This window comes from Bidens hawaiensis, unplaced genomic scaffold, assembly GCF_021521415.1.
Source record: "Bidens hawaiensis isolate Kalapana, Puna unplaced genomic scaffold, B.hawaiensis_p1.1 tig00025587_1, whole genome shotgun sequence".
Classification (NCBI taxonomy): Eukaryota; Viridiplantae; Streptophyta; class Magnoliopsida; order Asterales; family Asteraceae; genus Bidens; species Bidens hawaiensis.
Window position 1 is genome coordinate 177,950 of NW_027494093.1, and position 23,292 is coordinate 201,241.

The 23,292-nt window shown below is 42.3% G+C and overlaps 1 pseudogene; it reads right to left on the reverse strand.

The window, feature by feature from the left end:
- Positions 1-200: 200 nt before the first annotated feature.
- LOC143571847 (calcium-transporting ATPase 12, plasma membrane-type-like) overlaps positions 201-23,292 on the reverse strand; it is a 34,463-nt pseudogene continuing 11,371 nt past the window's right edge.

The window sequence follows — 23,292 nt, forward strand, 5'->3', positions numbered from 1 at the left end:
CAACCATATACCTTGTTTCTGTACATGAAAAATACGCATATATAAAACGTAACCGATAAGAACTCAATCAAAGATAAAACTCTTATTTGCGGCAAAACACTAGCAAGAAGCACAAATCTAACCAGATTGTGATATCAGCCCTAGCTTGACCATTTTCTATACTTCCAACTTTTACATCCAGCTTTATAAATCCCAAAGAATTATCCTGAAAAAACAATTTAAATTACAGTTAGTATAACAAGTATATATATATATATATATATATATATATATATATATATTTTGCATATTTGAGTTGATAGATGTAACACAAAACTATAAAAATAAATGTCATGTAAACACAATATCTTACTTAGTCTATATTGACAAAATATCTTGATGATCCTCCAAATGTATTTTCCAAGCCAATCAACAGGCAACGATATTGCACCAAGTAGAACACAAGTCCATAGTTTCCAATTCATTCTTGTCCCAAAACCAAGGAAATCTTGACCCATGGAAAAAGCAGCATGTAAAACTATAAACATAGCTATAGCAACCCAAAACTCTTTATGCTGATGAATACCTTTGAAACAATTCTTCTTTTGTAGCTCCCTGGAATTGAAGAGATTAAAGAACTGACACAAAATAAAGATTTTAGAAACCACGGCTTTCATGTCCTGATCTGGACCCATGACTGCAGGCCCTATAAGTTGAATAACAACTGAACATATAGCCTGATACAAAACCTGGAATAATATGTTTCTAGCCATTACTGTAGTTGTAACTGACTGTTCACAACTAATTGGAACCGAGCTAGACGGTTTATCTGTTAATTCTTTTGTCAGAAATGCCAAACCACCGAGAAATACCACCGCAAATTTTACCAACGCCAACTGAAATATTGTTAAAGAAGCATCACCGAAAACTGCTATCTCAATTAAGCCTGTGAGTGTGCTGCCACAGGTTGTGATCAGAACAATCTGGAGAAAGCACTCGATATTGTCATATATGCATTTTCCAGAATCAACCATGCTGATTAAGTCAACAAAACTCCCATTCATGATGATGTCACAGTTTTCTTTCGCCTTTTCGGAGCTCCAAGTTCCCACAGCTATTCCTATGTGGGCTGTCTTTAGTGCAGGGGCTTCATTTGTTGTTTGTCCTAGAAACGCCACCACTTCACCTTTTTCCTTCATAGTTTCAACAAGGAGTAATTGATCAGATGGGAGCGCCTCACCGAGAATGTGGATCTTGTCTACTTTATCAAGTCTCTCATCATTTGTGTAGTTCCTGAAAACCTTTCCCGTAACCACAAATGGTTCTTCTGAATCACAATTGGTGATAACTTCATATTCACATGCAATGTCTTGTTGAATTACCGGTATCTTTTTGCTTGAAACAATCACAGTTTCAATTCTACGTTCTCTTAACGCCGTGATCACTTGTGCATTTGTATCTTCATTGTTCTTGTTTTTCAGGACTAGTAAAGCTATTAAGATCAAGTCGTTAACATCTTGTGTTTGCGCACATGATGCTAAGGCAACTGTTGTGAATTTATGTTTATCTTGTCTGTCCTGATTAGCTTGGACAAACTTTCGGGTCATTTCGTCATTCAATGGTGTTATGTTTCCGTTAATATCATAATAATGTTTGCACTGTTTCAGGATTTCCGTCACTGGTCCATTAAAATGCCACACCAACTCTTCACTTTCTTCAGTTTCCCTCATCAAAACACCACAAGGTTCTTCAAACGACATTGCACCCTTCATCTCGATACCTCTCCATATCCCTTTTCTTTTAGATCGGAACATAACTTTCACCTGACGAAATGGTTTCTGGCTCAATGTGTCAATCCCATCATGTGATACATCAATAACATCCGGAGATAGTGCCAAACTATTTCCTCCAATGAAGACTTTTTCAACTTCCATCACATCTTTAGTGAAAAAAGTGTCGGTACAAACTCGTGTAACATGTGCCATCTTTACAAGACCATGTGGATCTTGTTCAGTGGCTTTCCCAGATAGAGTTTTGTCGTTCCAGTAAACAATTGCGATTGAAACCACAAAAGGCACCCCCTCAGTTAGACCAACCAATGATACACTTAGTAATTTTGTTAGAACTTTGGTTGTGTACTTAGATTTAATGATATTCATGAAAGTATCTGAAATACTTCACATCCCAGTTGGTTCAGCAACTGATTCTGGTCCATTACCATTCTCGCCATCTCTTTGTCCAGCTGCATAGCGAATTATTAACACAACGACGAGGAGTATACCGTCAACAATCTGAATAATGTGCATGCGAGTGTTCAATTTGTCGAGTTGTGTTACTAATCTGAACTTCATGTTTGGCTCACAAATGGCTTTCCTCATCATCTCACTCCATCCGGATTCCATATTTGTCGATGTAACGACCATTCTTGCATCCCCATTTTTCACTTTCTCACCATGTGACAAAAATGGCTTCTGCTCATTAACTATACATGATTCATCCCCAGACTCCAGTTCTTGTGGTTCACCACCTATAAACAAGCCATCACATGGGACTTCATCGCCCTTCTTTAATAACAAAATATCACCCGGGACTAGCTCTGATTTACAAATAACTTTACTTTGACCTCCCCTTCTAACTTGGACTTCTCCCACTTCCCTTTTGAAGGGCTCTTGATTTCGCAACTTCTTTTGTGCTCTTTTCTCTTGCCAGTACTTGCGGATTGAAGCAAATAAAACTAGAAGAACGATCGCGATGAGTATAACTACCTCTTCAAAAAAATCATTCTTTAGACCGTCTTGCAAGATCCCAAGTACACTTGAGAGGGCTACACTCACAAGAAGCAGGATAATAGTTTTCTTCTTCACTTCTTCCCATACGAAATGAAAGAACGTTTTTGTAGGAGCCGGATTTCTGGAGGAGGCATGTTGTTGACTACGGTTTAGAGCTTCGTTGTCAGAGATTCCATTGTCAAAATCTGTACACAATGCAAATTTAACTCTGCCTAAGTCTCCGAATTCTTGAAGGGCCAGCAAATTCTTCTGGCTTACAATCGTTGAGATTTTTTTGATGGTTTCATGATGCACAGATGAAGTCGCTGAGCTATCACTTGCTTCATCAACTTGTGGATGTTGAAGATAATTCTGAAAGAAAGACGAATTTGATAAGTCAGATAAACATCAACAGGAGTTGAAGTATTTAAATTAGGACAAAGTAGGAGTTTATGTTTACTGTTTAGTCTTATAAATAGGAGATCATGGTAATCACATATTTTGGTAAAAGTCGTTTTCTGGTTTATTGTTAATAAAAGAGTCGCGAAAAGAGTGGTTATAGAATCTTTTTTGTTCGACGTTTTTATCATTGAACAACTTCTTTGAATTATGCTTATTGTTAGTAAGATATGCATATATGAATCTTTGTATTCTTTAATAACATATCAGATTAGTAGGGAAAATGAACTTTTTAGCATTACTAGGAAACATATTCTTACTCCTTCAGTTGCACTAGTGCTTCCAGAATGAACACGAGCAGTGGCTAATGATGTTTCATGCACTTTAAAGGCTTGGATTGAATGAGAAGTGTTATCTACTGTCAGCAACAACGGGGAAGTTTGATCCGAATTGACACATTCAACAACGCCCTCTTCAATGTCTTTATAATCATATCTAGCCTGTACATAATAAAAGCCATGTTAACAGTCAATACATTTTTGGTTCTGAAATGCATGCGCTACATGCATATATATTATTGGGAAACTCAAAAAAAATAGGGAACTAACACAAATGAACTTCGATTAATTCATTTTAGCGGTGTTGAAACTCATTGAACCCTAAATATCTATATTTATATATGGTTGAACTTTAGTGATTTGCCTTTAGAATTGTGGAGGGGGGTTGGTTTTACTATGTAACATATTCTTACTTCTTCAGTTGCGCAAGTGCTGCCACGATGAACGCAAGCAGTGGCTACGGATGCTTTAAAAGCTTGGACTGAATGGATGACCCTGACAAGTGTTTTCATCCGCTTCTTAGATTGCGAAGTATTATCTGCTGCCACGAGCAAAGGGGCAGTTTGATCAGAATTGACACATTCAACAACTCCCTCTTCAATGTCTACACATTCAACAACTCCCTCTTCAGTTGCGCAAGTTTTGATGGTTTCATGATGCTCAGATGAAGTCGCTGAGCTATCACTTGCTTCATCAACTTGTGGATGTTGAAGATAATTCTGAAAGAAAGACGAATTTGATAAGTCAGATAAACATCAACAGGAGTTGAAGTATTTAAATTAGGACAAAGTAGGAGTTTATGTTTACTGTTTAGTCTTATAAATAGGAGATCATGGTAATCACATATTTTGGTAAAAGTCGTTTTCTGGTTTATTGTTAATAAAAGAGTCGCGAAAAGAGTGGTTATAGAATCTTTTTTGTTCGACGTTTTTATCATTGAACAACTTCTTTGAATTATGCTTATTGTTAGTAAGATATGCATATATGAATCTTTGTATTCTTTAATAACATATCAGATTAGTAGGGAAAATGAACTTTTTAGCATTACTAGGAAACATATTCTTACTCCTTCAGTTGCACTAGTGCTTCCAGAATGAACACGAGCAGTGGCTAATGATGTTTCATGCGCTTTAAAGGCTTGGATTGAATGAGAAGTGTTATCTACTGTCAGCAACAACGGGGAAGTTTGATCCGAATTGACACATTCAACAACGCCCTCTTCAATGTCTTTATAATCATATCTAGCCTGTACATAATAAAAGCCATGTTAACAGTCAATACATTTTTGGTTCTGAAATGCATGCGCTACATGCATATATATTATTGGGAAACTCAAAAAAAATAGGGAACTAACACAAATGAACTTCGATTAATTCATTTTAGCGGTGTTGAAACTCATTGAACCCTAAATATCTATATTTATATATGGTTGAACTTTAGTGATTTGCCTTTAGAATTGTGGAGGGGGGTTGGTTTTACTATGTAACATATTCTTACTTCTTCAGTTGCGCAAGTGCTGCCACGATGAACGCAAGCAGTGGCTACGGATGCTTTAAAAGCTTGGACTGAATGGATGACCCTGACAAGTGTTTTCATCCGCTTCTTAGATTGCGAAGTATTATCTGCTGCCACGAGCAAAGGGGCAGTTTGATCAGAATTGACACATTCAACAACTCCCTCTTCAATGTCTACATATCTATACTGTATGAAAATGAAATCGGTGTTAATTAACACGCAGATGTCAGTATATGCTTGGTTCAATGGTTCTGAATGACCATCTATAAATGCATAATGAATATGTCTATATATATGTATGCAAGCAGAAACTATGTATTGTATATTCGAAGTGGGAGTGATGATTTAACATTTTTGTCTAGCTCAGGACTCCCATCAACGCTTTTAGATGAAGAAACCCTGGAAACAGGCGGAGATTGGTGACTAGCTCCCGCAAGAAACATTTGCATTGACTGCATTATTTGTCTTGAACTGGAACCACCACCATGGCTCACCGCGGGTGCTGATGTTAATGGCTGCTCTTCAAGGTCCATATGATCACAAATCCAGCTGCAAAGTGCAAACACACAAACTGTACAAATTAAGATTATGATACCACATTTAACATAAGATTTGGTTGATGAATCAAATACCTTAAAGGAAATAATTATCAACTCACAAGAAAGATAGAGAGAGAGAGAATTGTTAGATGGTTTGGATGCTTGTTTGAAAATTGTATATATAGGATATGGAGCTATGCCACACACGGCTTGTTGTATAGTCTTTTTATTTATTTACTTTAAATTACAATGTAATTCAACCACAATATCTAGGAAATTAATTGAATTTAATAAATTTAAATATTTATTACAACAATAATATATACATGAAACATAATGTTGTTTTATTAATTTTTTGGCAATAAATATGCATATATTATCTATTTTATTTTATGTTATGCATTCTAAAAAACGATTTTATGTCCATTTTATTATAGTCTTTAAACTTTAATTAATTTAGTTTTGTTGTTTGGTTAATAGTTATTAGTTAAACTTAATTAGTGATCGATTAAATTAATCATGTTGTTTAATAATGAAGCTTCAATATACAAAACCGAAAGAAATCTCAGGTACCTTAATTTAAATCATTGATTACAATATAATAATAAAAAAACTATCTTCATGATGCTCTAGATCCTCTCATGTCACTACCGGCCTTGAATAATTTGTGAACTTACCATGAACAAGAAAATACAACCAAGTATGTTTCATTAATTTTTTTTTTCAAATAAGCACCATTTAATATCATAGAAACATCCAAACGATTTACAATGAAGTGGCAGGTAAGCGGGCAACAAGCTGCGCCGCAACCCCCTTTTTCATTAATTAACGGATACAAGAACAAATAATAAAATAGTTAGAACTTATAGGGAATATAATCAGGATAAAAATAAAAAAATGATAAGAAACAATATGTAAATTTATGTTGCATAAAACCAAAATACCCATTAGCCAAAAATATAATAAAACATTTTTTTTATTTGTTGACTAGTATCGCACAATTTTCTTTGTATTTTCATTGTCCAAGTGGAAAGTTAAACATGTGAAAACAATATACGGAGTATTATATTGAATCCAATCAAAGTAGCTTGCTAACACATCCTATTCTTGGTAAAAACTTTTTAAACCAAATTAAAATTTTCTCAGACCTTATGCTTTCAAGGATTTAAACCCACCATCATATAATTTGTAAGGAAAATATCCATACCACCAGATCAATAAGATATGAGTTTTCTTAAACCACATAAATTCATAAGTATCATAAAAAAAGATTGAATAAACTTATTTCAATTGGTAATTGTTGTATTATGTGTTGAGTTGACACATCAAAACAAGATTTTTTTTCTATATGAAACCATATAACTATTTGTGTGCACCACTGTACCAGGCCAGAGACTAAAATTTCCCTAAAGTGCATCAACACTATCCATACTCAATAGTTAATAGTTAATACGGCGAAAACAATTTCACGAGACTAAAAATTCTGTGAGGTGCATCAACACTATCCATACTCCATAGTTAATAGTTTATATGACTGAAGAGGTATGCACCCGCCTTAACATCGAGCGGGGCGGGTCAACCCACAAGATATAGACAAGAGGCTTGAAATCAGGATGTCATGAAGACACAAAGCCAAAACCTATGCGCGTGGCGCATATCACATATGCTCACGCATATCACATATGTTCACGCATCACATACGCTCACGCGTATCACATATGCTCACGCATCATATATGCTCACGCATATCACATCTGCGCGTGGCGCATCTGCGTGTGGTGCGCATCACATGCTCACGCGTATCACATATGCTCACGCATATCACATCTGCGCGTGGCGCATCTGCGTGTGGCGCATATCACATATGCTCACGCATCATATATGCTCACGCATATCACATCTGCGCGTGGCGCATCTGCGCGTGGCGCATATCACATATGCTCACGCATATTACATATGCTTGCGCATATCACATCTGCGCATGAAACATCTGCGCGTGAGAATAAAGAGAAGACCTCGCGCATCCCCAGGATAGGCGCATATCACACATGCACATAATCAACCACATCCTTATCCAAATCAGGATAAGGACAACCATGATTGTGCTCATCAGACAACCTTCCAGAAGGTATCCTTTAAGGAATAAAGAATATGCTGATGTTGACAGCTGCCAAGGAAAGGTGGACAACTCAGCAAAACCCATGTGCTACCACGTGATTGCACATGGGTCAGGTGAAATACCTTGGTCAGAGAATAATCAATGAAAAAGCACCAGGTGTCCTAAGGACACGTGGCGCGAAGCAATAGGAGGAGGCCAAAAAGGCCCTAATTGGGTCTGAGCCCAATCATTGGAAACCCTAACACTATAAATACCACACCACCTCCACAAGGGGAGGTAAGCAAGAAAATACACTCTAAATCCTTACTCACTTTCAGATTATTATTATCTTCTCCTACAATATCTTATTCTCACACTGGAGGGTTACCCCAAAGAGGACCCTTCTGTCCCTTTCTGAGGGGTAAGTTCACGGTGCTGCTCGTTTTGTAGGTGGAAGAATTCATACTCCGGAAAACCATCGGTGATATAGCACACTCATACCCGAGGAAAGTTGATCGTCTACTAGTAAGTCGATCCACGTTTCTTCATTGGCGCCATCACCTGTTACAACGGCAACAAAACCACTATCTCATCAGTTCTCTCTGAAAATCTTCACCATGGTTTCCGGTGTTCGAAACAGCGATCAAGTTCTGGAGGATAATGAGCTTGAGGATGTTAATGAGGGACAGCAGTTTCTGAGGGCGCCGCGTGATACTGCGCGCACCACCAGTAACCATCCCTTCATCACAACACCTCATAGCCAGACTGAAACTCCTCCAGACGATCTCACGTTCCAAAATCTGACTGGTGCAAAACAAAAAGGACCAATGGGTCCAGAAGTTGAAACCAATGACCCTAAAGAATGGCTCATAAACGAACAACGGCGTTTGATGGACAAATACAATGAGCTGGTCAAACACAAAAAGTTAGCCGACTTAACACAAAGGCTCGCATTTGATAAACAAACCATTCAGGGAACAACAAAAAGGGCGCGCGCGCCGGAAGATGGTCACTCTGTTCACACCGAACACGCTGATATTAGTGATGAGGAAGAGGTGCACAGCATGAGGAAGACGCGAGATACTCATGCAGGAGGGTCACAGCCCCGCGCGCACATGAACATAGCGCCTGGAGCCAAAGCCGATATGGATCTATACACACCGTACAACCCACAAGCGAGAGGGCAAGTGGACGTAACCACACCATATAGGCCAGCCATCTTGTTGAAGCATTCAAAATTCACTGAGCGCATTGCGAAGGCTCCCATTCAACACAAAACCAAGATGCCAAGTGGTCTAGGCAAGTACGATGGTACAACAGATCCAGATGACTTCTTGCAAGGTTTTTACAACACTGGAAACCTAGAAAGCTGGACGATGCCAACATGGTGTCACATGTTTGCTCGCTGCCTCACGGGCGCAGCGCGTGTCTGGTTCGAAAGCTTGCCGACAGGACAAATCGATGGGTTCGAAGAGCTATTGGAGAAGTTCCAGGCTCACTTTGTACAGCAGCGCATACACACGCGCGACCCCGATGACATCATGCACTGCGTGCGCAGGAATGATGAAACCATTGAAGACTACATAACTCGTTTCAATCAGGAATCTCTTGCAATTGGAGGTATCACTGAACAACTCTTGCGCGTTGCCTTTATACAAGGTGCGCGCAGTGATCAACTCCGTAGAGCTCTCGTGAGCAGAGATGGCATGCCAACCACTTGGGCTAAGCTTATGGAAGCATCGCGAGTCTTCGCGCGAAATGAAAAACAAATTGCCCAAGACAGAGCAAGAGACAGAGGGCATCAAACAGAAGCACCATGCAACAATGAAAGGAGGGGCAAACAAAACTCCGTATGGTCCAGGTTGCAACAAACCAGTTATTCTTCCGCAGAAAAGCAAGCGCAACCAAGTTCACCCCAGCCCCAAAAAGACATTCGTAATCGCGGAGAGGGTGACAAGAGGGAAGGCGGCAGAGAGCCTAACAGACCTCTACCAAGAATATGGACTCCCCTCACCAAAACGCCTTCGCAAGTGTTAAGCACAGAGAATGTCCAATTTAAAAGCCCCAAGCCATTACTCCATAAGGGACCACCAAACAGTGGCAAGTATTGTGAGTTTCACAAGTCCACAGGGCACAACAACGATGCATGCCACCATTTGAAGGATGCGATTGAAAGAGATGTGAAATCAGGCAAGTTGGCTCACCTGGTGAAAAACCCAAGACCAGAGAATGAACAACCAGATGGAGCCTCAGCCAGTAAAAAATTCAAAAGAATCTGTGTAGCTGAAGGAGGAAGGCAAGGGCAAAGTTCGAGGAAGAGAAGCGCGCAAGTCCAAGGGGATTGGCGCGAGCAACAAGTAATCTTCCCAAGAATCAGAGGAGGCCCGTCTATCAGCAGTCCTCTAGTCATCACTGCACACATCGCTCATTATGAGGTGTCAAAAGTCCTGGTGGACACCGGCAGTGAATCAGACATCATGTATGAGCAATGTTTCAGGAAGTTGGATCCAGCAGACCAAGCAAGGCTTGAAATTGTGAATGCACCAATCTCGGGTGTCTCAAACGAAATCATTCACCCCCTAGGTCAGATACAATTCGAACTAACTATGGGGGATGAGAAACACAAGCGAGCTGAAATTGTCAACTTCTTGGTCTTGCCCACCACTTCATGCCATAATATGATCTTGGGTAGAGGAACGATTGCCCAATTCAACGCTATACCGTCACCAGCGCACGGCGCGTTGGGGTTCCCAACACCAACAGGTGTAACATTTGTATACCGAGATCATTTGTGCGCAGTAACAAGTATACCGCGAGAAGGGAGAATGAAGCTCCCAATGGCAAACAACGCGCCAGAGGAATGGATTCTCAACCCAAAATTCCCAGAACAAACAATCACAATTGGAGCTACAATATCAGATGACACAAGGGTGAGAATGAAAAGATTGCTCACAACGTATATATCGGTCTTCGCGTGGCAACATTCTGATATGACTGGGGTTCCGCGAGACCTGGCGCAGCATTCTCTCAACACATTCAAGTCTGTAGAGCCAATTGCTCAAAAGAAAAGAGTCATGGGGGATGAGAAGGCAAAGGCCATGAATGAGCAAGTAGAAGATCTACTGCGCGCAAATATCATCCGCCCAACACGATACCAAACATGGGTAGCCAATCCTGTGATGGTAAAGAAGAGCAACGGGTCATGGAGAATGTGCATTGATTTCAAGGACCTCAACAAAGCGTGTCCAAAAGATTGTTACCCCCTCCCAAACATTGACGCGAAGGTGGACTCTGTGGCGCCATTTAAGCTCAAATGTTTCCTGGATGCCTATAAGGGCTATCACCAAATTCAAATGGCACCACAAGATGAGGACAAGACTGCCTTCAGAACTGACAAGGGTGTTTTCTGTTACACAAAAATTCCCTTTGGTTTGAAGAATGCAGGAGCCACTTACTAAAGACTCATGGATGCGGTTTTCAACGAGCAAATTGGAAGAAACTTAGAAGTCTACGTGGATGATTTGGTGATTAAAAGCAGGGAGGAAAAACAAATGCTCAAAGACATCGAAGAAACCCTTTGGCGCCTAAAGGAAGTAAACATGAAGCTCAACCCGAGCAAGTGCACATTCGGCGTAGAAGAAGGGAAATTTCTCGGTGTAATGGTCACCAAGGATGGTTTCAAGGTAAATCCAGAGAAGGTGGAGGCTATCCTTGACATGCCCTCACCATCCACCATGAAGGAAGTTCAAAAGTTGAGTGGTAGATTGGTATCAATTAACAGGTTCCTAGCGAACCATGCAAGCAAATCTACCCCATTCGTTAACACATTGAGAAATTGCTTAAAGAAAAGCCAATTCAAGTGGACGCCTGAGGCCGAGCAAGCTTTCAGTGAGATAAAAGAATGTCTGATAAATCTGCCTGCGCTCACAGCTCCACTACCTGGCGAAACTCTAACGTTGTACCTGTCAGCAGGAGAGCGCGCCATTGGCGCAGTGTTGTTGGTGGATCGCAAGGGAATCCAAACACCAATCTATTATGTAAGTCGGGTGCTGACAGATCCTGAGACGCGCTACACCATCATAGAAAAGTTAGTTTTATCACTAACACATGTGTCGCGCAAGCTTCATAGATATTTCAATGGTCATCCCATTGAAGTCCTGACTGATTACAACATCCAGCAAGTCTTGCGACGTCCCGCGCTCTCAGGAAGGCTGACAAAATGGGCGCTGGAATTAGGGGAGCACACGATCACCTATAAGCCTCGTCCAGTAATCAAGGGACAAGTCTTAGCTGATTTCATCGCAGAAATCCCTGAAGGAAAAATTGAAGAGGCTCAGCGCGAGGTAGACCCTCCGCAAGCCAATAATGAAGAAAATGTTTGGAGATTATTCACTGATGGAGCTTCAAACAACGAAGGGTCCGGCGCAGGCCTCAAACTGGTGGATCCAGAAAATCATGAGTATACTTACGCAATCAGGTTGGATTTCAGGAGCACCAACAATGAAGCTGAGTATGAAGCCCTGCTGGCTGGTCTGCGCATCGCGCACAAGTTCGGAGTTAAAAAGCTAGAGGCTCATGTCGATTCATACTTGGTAGCAGCACAGGTCAATGGCCTTTATGATGCCAAGGAGAACACTATGCCTCTGTATTTAGAGCAGGCGAAGAAACTCACCGAGCAATTTGACTTCTTCAGAATCATACATATTCTGCGCAGTGAAAACAAGTCTGCCGACGCGCTGAGCAAGATGGCATCAACCAGCTTCGATCACTTTAGCAAAGATGTCAGGGTGGAAGTAATGAGCAACCCGTCGGTGGGAGCGAAGTCTGTCCTTGTAATTCATACAACACCTTCATCATGGATAACTCCATTAATGGAATTCTTGAAGGAGGGAAAGGTACCGGACGATCGCGCACAGGCGAGGAAGATAAGACACAAGTCGCAGAACTACGAACTGCTTGATGGTACGTTATATCGACGCTCTTATCTTGGACCGCTCATGAAATGCCTGGATGCCGAGGAAGCAAGCTATGTGATCAGAGAGATACACGAGGGAATCTGTGGAATACATGCTGGCCCGCGCATGGTGGTTGCCAAGGCAATGAACGCAGGTTACTATTGGCCAGGCATGTACTTGGACGCGTTAAAAGAGATCCAAAAATGCAAAGCGTGTCAGAGCTATGCGCCAAACACCATGCGGCCAAAGAACAACTTGATTCCGGTGACCTCCGCATGGCCTTTCCACAAATGGGCAATCGATATTGTGGGTCCCTTACCACAAGCGCAAGGGCGAGTAAAGTTTTTGGTAGTAGCAGTAGACTATTTCACAAAATGGGTTGAAGCCAAGCCAGTAGCAAAAATCACAGCCGAGGCAATGAAGCAGTTTATTTGGAGCCACATCATATGCCGTTTTGGCCTGCCCATGGAAATTGTGAGCGACAATGGCAAACAATTCATTGACAGGAAGATATCCAGTTGGCTTAAGGAATTGCGCATTAACCAAGTCTTCACTTCAGTATACCACCCTCAAGGGAATGGCCAAGTGGAGCGCGCGAACCAAAGCCTGCTGAATGGGCTGAAGAAAAGGTTGGAGGGAGAATCCCATTCATGGGTCGAGGAGCTACCTAATGTCCTGTGGGCGCACATGACATTAAGCAAAACCAGCAATGGCGAGTCCCCGTTCAGCCTAACCTATGGAACGGAGGCTATGATTCCAGCAGAGATCGGATGCCCATCCTATAGAGTGCTCATGATGAGTAAAAGAGACAACGAGCAAGAAAGGAGGTTGGATCTCAACTTACTTGAAGGGCGCAGAGAGGCGGCTATCATTAGTGAAGCCAAATACAAGAAAAAACTAGAAAAATATTACAATCAGCGCGTGAAAGAATGCCATTTCAAGAAGAATGATTTTGTCCTTCGGAACAATGAAGCTAGTCGCGCGATACCCCCGGGAAAAATGTCCCCCAACTGGGAGGGACCTTATCAAGTCTCGGAATAATTGGGAAAAGGCGCATACGCTTTAAAAGATTTGAATGGAAAGAAGATCCCGCGCACATGGAACGCAGCGCAGCTTAGAAAATGTTTCATGTAAAAATTGTCAAGTTTGTAATCAAGGCTTTTTAAGCCATTATGAATAATGATACGCGCTATTTTCTCTTAATGTGTTCTATTACCTTTTGCATACATGTTTCACACTTCCCTTTATTAATTTTGAGCAATATGACAACATTGTATTGACATCAAAACTAAAAATAAAACGAAGTAAAACATACATGCGCGAGCTTCAAGCTCAAACGCATTAACGAGTTTTAACTCTAAAACGTCAGGGCCTTAGCCCAATAATATGAGCCTTAGCTCAGGGCCTTAGCCCAATAATACGAGCCTTAGCTCAAATTACTCACAACATCCATCCTACATGCTGCGCAGCTAGACCATAAAAATACCTAAGCACAGCTAAGGCAAAGCACATGCCAAAACATAGTTGTTAAGGTCTCAGGTCGAGGTCGCGCATGGGATTGTAATGGATATCAGAGTAACACATACTGACACGTAAAGGTTAAAAAACTCATTCATAATTCCCTATAATAAATGCGCGATAATGTCGCGCAAAAGAGGAATAATGAAATGCCAAGGCACGTGTCAGCATATTCAGAATATTGCAAAAATAACTTGAAATATGACAAGGATTAAGTAAAATAATTTCCTTACAACCTTGTTCAAGTTTCAATGTGCAAGCATATCTTATATTCAACAAGCAAACACATGCAATATAAAGAGATGAATTGGGAATGCGCAAGATGCGAATAAGGGAAAAACAAAATTTCATTCCAAAACATAGAAGTTTACAAATTTACAAAATGATGAGATAAAAACTACAAACAAAAAAAAAAAAAAAAAAAAACATGAAGGGCTCTTCAAGTCTCTATATCAACATCAGCCTCTTCATCGCCCTCATCATTACCTCCACCCTCAGCATCTGGCGCAGCCCGCTCCTCGTCGTCTCCAAACTTACCATAATCAAGCTGTTCGTCTTGAATGGAGTCGTCTTCTATCACGATAGTGTCAGGAGTAGGTCCTTTGGCCACGCCAGAGCCGCTAGCAGAGGCAGCATTGCCCGCGCCATCATCGCTGCCACCAGTCCCTTCACACTCGTCAAGTAATTTCTTTAGCGCGCCGAGATCGGGCTGGTCAGCAAGCGCGGCTATCTGCAAGTCACAAGGAAAAGTATGAGTACAAAAGAATAGGAAAATAAGTCAAAGTAAACTCATTAAGGTTAAAGTACCTGCTCAAGGATGGGAATTGGAGTATTCAAGTACTTCTCCCCCACCTCGGCCATGTCAGCGCAGACAACGTCGAGCTGATAAGGGTAGTCGGATGGATTCTTCTTCAGCATGCCATATTCATAGCCATCCTTAAACCCTTCAGCTCGACCCACCAAGCGCGACGCAGCATTACAATCCATCACAAGGGTCTGAAACTCGTCTGAGTATTTCATCGCATAAGCGCAACGAGTCACACCCTGTGAAACTAGCCATTGGCGATCCTGCGCGAGGGAAGAAACAGACGTCTCAAGAGCAGGAATCTGAGAGTTTAACAACTCAACAATTTCCTTGGTCTGTTTTAGCTCTTCTCTGTCGGACGCTGCTGCCGCCAAGGCCTCATTCCTTTCCGCTCGCGCAGCATCGAGCTCTTCTCTGTTAGACGCTGCTGCCGCCAGGGCTTGATCCTTTTCTGCTCGCGCAGCTTCGAGCTCTTTCTTCAGGCGCGCAACCTCACTCTCTAATAAAGATTTGTCAGTGATAGCCTGCACAAGAGTTTGATCACGCGCCTCTGCCTCTAACTCCAAATCACGCGCTCGCCGCGCGTACCTGGCCGCATCCGCTTCTGCCGCCTGCAGCTTCTCCCGCGCAGCCTGTAGCTCATGCCCACGCTTCACAAAGGCAGCGTTGGCACTTGCTCGGTTCTCGCTAAGTTCTTCTTGGAGTTTCTCAGCTCTCTCTCGAGCGTCAGAAAGATTCCAAGCAGAAATCTTAGCCTCTTGCTTGGCCTCCGCAAGGGCATCGCGCACTTTTATATAATCATTGCGAAGCTCTTGGGAGGCAGCAAAGAACGCAGACCCAGCAAAAAGGTGGTCGTTGAGCAAGTCCACGCGAGCGCGGTCCTCCTGAAACCTCCTTTCAGCCGGAGGCACAGAGTGAGCCCAGAAGTCTTCACACACGCCCATGGATTGAAATGAGCTATCCTCAGTAATATTCCATCTCGGGCAGTATATGTGATCGGCTTCCTGCAAACACAAAGCAACGCAAAAGCAACGTTTTAGTCATCTAAACACTAATCTGGAAGTCCGCACAGCGGAGCAAAACAAACTTATACCTGCGGAGAGCCGGCAGAAAAGTCAGCGCCAGCCCCACGAGAAGAAGGCTGCGCCACGAAATCTCGTTGCGCTACAGGGCTTGCGCGGCCACCATCGGAATCTTCAAAATTGACCTCCTCATCATCCTCTGTAACAGGTCTTTTCTCCTGCGACTTGGAAAAATCAAAAACAGTCTCGCGAGGAGGGCTGCGCGCAGGAGGAGGTGAGGGAGGCCTTGACGCCGCTAGATCAGCGCGTAAAATAGTCTCCTGCTCCTTAGTAATCCCAATGAGAGGAGATTCAGTGCTTGTCGGAGCAGGAGCAGAACTAACGGCGCCGGCAGTGCCGCCAGCAGCTTGTGTGCCAGCTATAATTCCTATGAAAAAACCAAGGAGAAATGATTCATGACTTGATCTAAAGAAAAAAAGTCAGAAAATCAAAGCGCAATAAATACCTTGGCGCACCGCCGTCCGCGAATTGAGCATCGCCATGAAGTCCATTTTCCCCCTTTTCGAGGGTAAAACAGGGGACTTCAAAGCAACCTTCGGCGCAGCCTCGGTACCTTGCTGCGCCTGAGGTTGAGCCACCAAAGTCGCCGGCTCTACAAACATTTGAGTGAGCAAAGATTCATTAATAACTCTATCGGAATCACGCTCATAAAACCACAAAATATAAACAAAGTATACCTGTTGGAGAAGATGAAACAGCAGGCGTAGCGCCGCTTCCCTTGTCCGCCGCGCGAAGAGATGAGGTGGCGGCACCATACCTCGTGTGGACAGGAGGATTGCCCACACCTCGAGGCAAAGAAGACGAGGAAAACTTGGAGGTAAACCCCTTGGTTTTCTCAAGTCCCTTCGCTTGGGTAGGAGGATCCTGGGCAACAAGGGCATCATTTTTCTTCTGTTTTTTATTGGCCCCTGCGCCAGTTTTGCCTTTAGCTTTGCGCTTGAGTTGTGGCGCTGTAGGTTCCCTGGACGGATCGCACGAGATATCTCGATCAACTCAGGTGCGGAATCCCTGCGTAGATCGTTACGAGTATAGAACACGAATCACACGAACACACGAAACGAACACACGTTATATAATAACTCAAACACGTGATACGATATCACTATTACAGACTCTCGTCCTCACGTTACAATGAATTTGATAAACTACTGAAACGAACAACTTCACGATTCACCTAACCAAGCCGTAAGCTAGGTATATAAATACACGACAACTTCGCCTGGCATGTTCAGGCGAAGTTGTCCATAACTTCGCTTGACTAACAAGTTCGCCTGTTAAGCGAACTTGTCAGTAACTTCGCTTAAACATACAAAACATAATTAAACATTACAGACTCGATTACAGACACTAGACTATGAACTACTGACATTATGCACCAACAGACTCCCCCTTGGCAGTAGCTTCATATCTTGATCTTTAAGCACTTGTCTTGTAATCTTCAATCTTGTATCTTCACGCATGCACTCCTTCTCTAACACAAACTGACACAACTCTTTGATACTTCCTCGCTTCGTCCTTCCAAGCAGGAATATAAAAGATTTTCTTCTCATTGAGCACCTGCAGATCAGCTTGCGATAAGTTTACCAAATGCATCGGATCGTAAACTCTTAGGAGCTCTTGTTCATCCTCGTCTTCCATCACTGCCTCTGCTGTCTCACAATCCACATACCACCACTTTAGGTCTTTAAGCACATCCTTGGGCATAAGCTTCATTGGTACTTCTTTCAAACACCGGATCGGTTTATACTTCATGACCATCCAAGGTTTTCCATCAGCTCTCAAACCTCTATCCTTGTCTTCAACAAGTTTTCCCTTCTGCGGTTTCAACAGCTCAAACTTCTTTTCTTTTATACTCTCTCTCCATACAATTTTCTCAATGACTCTAGCCATATTATCGTCATTTCGATTGATTAACCCCAATCTGGCTAAGTCTTTCACTTCACATTCCGGCAGTGTATTCAACGACCTTAACATTCTTTTAAAATACTGAACGCCGTCATACCGTTTAATCACAAAGAGCTTCAACTGCTCATCATAGATCCAGCAAATAATCCCTTTCTTCGCTTCAGCATAGCCTTTAATATTGTAACTCTTCTTAAACATTGTAGGGACCGCTGGTTTCTTCGTTTTGACGAACCACTGAGCATAGCCTTCCTTCCACCTAGGCTGCTCTTCCCATTCAGTCTCATCGATTACTGTTTCATTACCCATATCTGCTTTCTCCACACCTGGAATGTCATGCTCCACATTCTCTTCAACTATTTCACCTTCTTCAACATCTTCTTCAATCACAATCTGAGCTCCAATCTTCTCAATCTCCTCAATTGGCAGCACATCATCATCAAACAACACATCATCACTAAACATATCATCATCTAATTCTTTCAAAGCATCAATCACATCATCTCCCATTCCTTCATCATCAACCATCACCACCAGAACTGCCAGCCGCACCTGCAGACTCCCCCTGAGCTGTGGAAGTCCCAAGAGCTTGAGTAGTTCTTGGCAACTCACCACCTGCACCTTTCGATGCATTGGGATCATCGTCTCTATCATTTCTCTTCTTTGTCCTTAACTCGTCGCCTTTACAGCCTGTCTCCCCCTGAGATGCCAAGAACTCCTTCATAGCATCTATAATTCTCCCATGTTCAACCAGGAGGGACGACTGTAGTTGATTTTCTGCTACTAGGCGTTGAATAGCCTGGGTCTGGACAAGATTCACCCTCGATTGTTCTGCCACGACCCGCTCAAGTGCAGCTATTCTCTCCGAGTCTGAGAGGGTTGCATCGAAATCAAACCTCATGTGAGATGTGTCTTGAGTATACTCAGCAGGGATTTCGAATGAAACCGGGACATCAGAAGCAGCTGTGGACGTAACCGCAGGTGGTATCGTGACCGACAACCCTGCAGTTGCAACGACTGTGGACTCTACAAATTGTGCAACCACCTCTGAAGGAGTAAGCGTTGGAGGTGGTAAAGACACAATCTCCGGAGTCGTCAGCTGGATAGTAGTGATTGGGATGCCAAAAGCTGATGATGTAGCCACCACGGGAACATCTGCGGCGCTTAAACCTGTGACCTGTAGTGATGTAGGAACAATCGACATACCTGACAGTGCGGGCGGAGCGAAACGTACAACTCTTGAAGTCTCTCCAGCTCCCATACCTGCACCTGTCCTTTCCCGTCTTGAACGTCTAATCAACTTGTGAATATCCTCTTCTTCTTCTGACTCGCTATCATCAACTGTCCTCTTTCTCTTCCCAAATGTTCTCTCTTGAGTCACCAACATCCTTCTCGCCTCATCCATAACATCATCAAGATCTGAGTCAGCCACCGTCGTAGCTGCTCTAGTAATACGCACAGTCGAGACACGTTCAACTGGGATCTGAACGTTCTCCTCTGGATCCACCCGATCCATATCGAAGAATCCTTGACCTCCGAATTCTGCATCAAGGTCCACTTCCTCCTCCGGTGACACAACAGGAGCAGCAGGTATAGCTTGAGATGCTCCTGCCTGTTGTGGTGCCGGGTCTCTGAACTCACCCCCACGAGCTGGCACATACCCCGGGTTTATTAAGTACCCAAAGAGTGGAGTATGCCTTGGACGCAGTTCAGGCTTGCTCCTCGCACTGGATGTTCGGCATTGAGCGAAGATACGTTTGCTCACACTCTCCACGTATCGTATTGGACGTCGTTGAGGCAACGTGGAAGCAACATGATTCAAGATCATCTGAATGAATCTTGGATACATGATGAACCTCTCACGGGCCATCGCTCTTCTCTGTCTATCGATCTCGTAAAAGACCATCTGACTAAAGCTATAACGTTTGTTATAAGTCAGAGCAGTCATTGCTGACTGCATGGTCGCACCCATACCATCAGTGCCGCCTTCCTCCCAGACATGCAGACAATCATTACGTGCATGAGGAAGCGCCACTGATCAAGTAGGAAACCCTTCCTCCGTTGTGTATCGCCCAATGGACCAGAATAGCCCATTCGTAGAAATTCTCCATCGCGGAACGGAGCAACAAACTCTGTAGGGTCATCCCTAGTCTCCTCTCCAAAACGTAAAGCCACCAGAATTTGTTCAGACGAGAACTGAACTTCTTGATTGTTGACGGTTGCTCGCATAACCGGGGGCTCAACGCGGCAATCGTATTCCACTGTCTGCCAGAAATCCTCAATATTGGGTAAGGAAATCGGCAGAGTCGTAGTGATTGCGTGGAATATCCTCGAGCGAAGGAGGAATGTGATTATCTCGCGGTAATCCTCCACACCACTCGCTTCCGGGTCTAAGGTGATAAACATATTGTGACCCGGGAAGAATTGCCTCTGATTATCTCCGTCATCTCCTCCAGCACCTCCAGCACCTGCTACTGCAGCCATATCTGCAACAAACGAATCAAGTTAGATAAACGTTAAAGCATAACACAACTTCGCTTGTTACCATGAGCGAAGTTGTGATAAAATCTGTATAGGCGAAGTTAAAGTTGGGGCGAAGTTGGGAACAACTTCGCTTCATCTTTAAGTTCGTCTGATAACTAATAAGTTAAAAGGTCCAGGCGAAGTTAATGTTAACTTCGCCTCACCACAACATCGCCTCAGGCGAAGTTAAGCCTCAGGCGAAGTTACGGATAACTTCGCCCAAACCTTAAGTTCGCCTGAATCTGAATCGGCGACAGTAAGGTCGATTAAAATCCGGAAAATCTGATGTTTTGGTTAGATTGACGATTGAGGACTCTAAAACACAAGATTTTAAGGATATGTAGACGATCAGAATGATTATGAACACGTAAAAACAAGTTATGAAAATCGGTAATAAAGGTCGATCGACCGAGGTCACGAAACAGGTCGAAACGACCTCAGATTAACATCAATGAACATCGATTATCATATTTAAGAACCCAAACACACCTTGAATACTGATTGAAATCGAAGAAAGATAACAATGAAGATCGAAAGATAAGATCGATAAGTTCGCTGAATAAACGGAGAGTATAAGTTCGCTGATATTGAAAATACAGAACGAATGACCTTAAGAATTCTTTATATAGGGGCGGAGTTACACAGGCGAAGTTACGGTTAACTTCGCCTAGGCGAAGTTACGGTTAACTTCGCCTAGGCGAAGTTATTCACAAGTTCGCCTGTTTAACAACCTCGCCTATATTTACAAAATCAAACCTTATAATTTGAACATTTTTCAATTAACTTTTAAAAACATCCCTTTAAGAATTAAATGATACGATCAAGTCCAAGTAACCATATACAAAATCATAAAACTACCTAAGTACAAAAAACTTTTAAAAAATTAAAGTATAAGGGATCAAATTTCAGTCTCGATAGGGACTACTACGTTTTAGAAAAGATCCGAACAGGAATCATACTAATTACGTGACTGTCACATAGATCCGTGTTTAGCTGTATTATGACATAAAGAGACAGGTTGTAAGCAGGTAAATAACTTAAGATGGTTTTCATCGTTTCTGTGATACGAGTTAGGTTCAATTATGCCTCAAAATTTAAGTGGGCAACAACTCAGAGATTATGATGCCTCCTATCTATTCTCAAAGCGTATTTGGCTTTCCCCAAGTCACCCCGAACTGACCTCGACCCATAGTGTCTGATTAAGTTTGTACGTACTCTTCATCTGGTTCCCGTTCTCTTTCTTACTCCATGATTGAGAAGTCTTGACATTTTCAGCTATAGAATGTTTCAATAACTCCTAATTTAAATTTTTTTTTTTTTTTTTTTATGATAAACATTTACATAGACTTCAGAGTAGTAAACAACTGCAAGTCCCGAATCTGGATCACTGCAGTTTCTTCACACACTATCTTTACGGGAATCAGAACACGTACGGGCTCGTGTATGACTGGATAATCGCTTTTCTGCCTATCATTCGGAAAGATATATATGGAGACATGCAAAACTCGTAAGGAGTTTCCACGTAAAATCAAGTAGATTTAGTTTGTATCACATCTACTTTTACGCACCATAAAAAGCTACCATGACATACAATAACTGTCCTAAAGCCTTTTAAGCCTAATAACTTCACTAGTTAAGCACACAGAATCAGTATATTTATCATTTTCCAAGGTTGGATCAATTTTCTGTTAAACATAGCAAACGAACTTCTTACGAAGTAGCAGACTTGAAAAATAATTTCATTTCCCTAAAAAAAATTTTAACATTAATCGCCCCGACCAAAACAAAGTCTTCAGGTAAACGGCTATCCCGAAGATCCAATGGATCAGCTGGACCGACCACATACAAGTATGTGTCCTTCTAACTAAGTATGATCGACTAATTTTAAGCGAAAGAATGAAAACTCATCATAAACCGCCCCGGTCACTTTCAGTCCTTTGGTTAATGGCTATCCTCAAATTCTACAAGTAGAAAATGAGGACCAAAACATATCCGAAGACATGTCCTTCAAACTGAGGTAACCGACATAATTCTAAGCGATAGTGACCTTTTTTTTTTTTTAATAAACATAAAAAGCATGGTTACTCGGGATTGATCATCCCATTCAACTCAATAAGGTTTTGAAATCTTGTTTTGTCAAACGCTTTAGTATAAAGATCAGCGAAATTATCAAGCGTATCCACCTTTTCAAGCACAATCAGTTTCTTCTCAGCACAATCCCGTATAAAATGATGACGTATGTCAATATGTTTAGTTTTACTGTGCTTCACGGGATTATTAGTTACTGAGATAGCAGCTGTGTTATCAATGCAAATAGGAGTAAGTAAGAAATTCAGACCATAGTCGCGCAACTGTTGTTGAATCCAAAGAACCTGGGAGCAGCAGTTGGATGCTGCCATGTATTCTGCTTCACAGGTTGAAATTGCGACTGAAGTCTGCTTCTTGCATTGCCACGACACCAATCTGCCACCAAGACACTGACATCCTCCAGTTGTTGACTTCCGACTCTGATTGCACCCTCCATAATCAGAATCTGTGTAAGCGACTAGCTCCAAGTCTCCTCCTCTCGGGTACCACAACCCCAGCTTCGGCTTGCCCTTGAGATACCTCAGTATCCTCTTCACACCCTTCAGATGAGATTCTTTTGGGTTTGCCTGAAAGCGTGCACAAAGACAAACAGCAAACATTATATCAGGCCTAGAAGCAGTTAAGTACATTAAAGAACCTATAATAGCCCGATATTGAGTTGGGTCCACATCTGCATCACCGTCTGACTCAGCACCCAATTTGTGATTGATGCAGATTGGAGTGTCGAATGGAGTGCTGTCCTCCATCTTGAAGCGTTTGAGCACATCATGGACATACTTGGTC